Below are 1,245 nucleotides of genomic sequence, written 5' to 3' on the forward strand. Positions count from 1 at the left end.
GAGAGAGGAGGGGGGGGGGGGAAGAGGCCAGGAGGTCGGAGCCCTTAATGGCCACCAGCGCCTCACTCTCTGGACCTCAGTCGTTAGGGGCACAAAAGCAAGCGAGCTGCCCCATCTGGGCGGCCGCCGGACGGCCAGGTAGGAGCTGGCCTAATGATGACACACCGTCAGATCGGAATCGTCGGGGCGTTTCGAGGGCCGGGGAGGGGGTCACTTTTGTCTTTTCATAAAGTAGCAAACTGCGGAGAGGTAAGTAAAGAGACAAAAATCTTTAACATTTTTTAGGCTTGTACTACACTGATAAAGTAAGTGTTCAACTGCTCCACACCTGTAAGTGTGCAACTGCAAGTTAAATACTTGCAGTTGAACACTTGCAAGTATTTAACTTGCAGTTGCACACTTACAAAGTGTTCAGCAGTTGAACACTTAGTTCATCTGTGTAGAACTTAATCTCCTTCCCACTGACTACGCACCTTGTGTAATCATGATGATTTGGGATATGGTCGCCATATCATCGTGTTTGGGCTTATCACATAGTTAGAAGTGAGGGAGGTAAAATTTAGTGGAATCTCAGAGTGACAACTAACTGTGAAGTCTCCTTTCTTACCCTCTGCATCTCGCAGGCCTTTCGGTGTTCCAGTGAGCGCCATTTACCTGTTAAACAGAAAGAGACGGAGTTTAGATTCACGTCCCACACACCACCCAGCACCGTATCGCCCACACACGCACATATCACACCACCCGTTTATTCCCACCAAAATGTTTTATACATACACACAATAATAAAGTGGATGAAAACAAAAAGGATAGCGAGACGTTTCATCTCATCCGCGATAAAAGGGACACATCATCATAATTGTCATCTCCTCTGCTTATCCCCCCCCCCCCTCTTTTCCGCTTTCCGCTCCGCCCGCCGTGTTTTTGCCCTCATCCGCCGCAGAGCGCCAAGTTTTTCTCTTTTGCGCCGTCGGCGGCGGCCGGGCCAATCACAAGTTATTCATTTTCATGGTCCGCCTGCTGCCCCCGCGCGCTCGGAAGGGGGAGAGACATAAGGAGCGAGGGAGAGAGAGATATAGACCAAACCATCGAGCAGTCATAAGGAGCGAGGGAGAGCGAGATATAGAGACCAAACCATCGAACAGTCACAGTGGCTGGCTGCTCTGAAAAAAGAGAAGAAAAAAAAATCTAAATCAAGAATCTATCTTGAAAGCAGATGATACAAATTTAAGAATAGGTCTGTTTCCT

This window comes from Frankliniella occidentalis, unplaced genomic scaffold (genome assembly GCF_000697945.3).
Source record: "Frankliniella occidentalis isolate FOCC.00 unplaced genomic scaffold, Focc_3.1 Scaffold38, whole genome shotgun sequence".
NCBI lineage: Eukaryota > Metazoa > Arthropoda > Insecta > Thysanoptera > Thripidae > Frankliniella > Frankliniella occidentalis.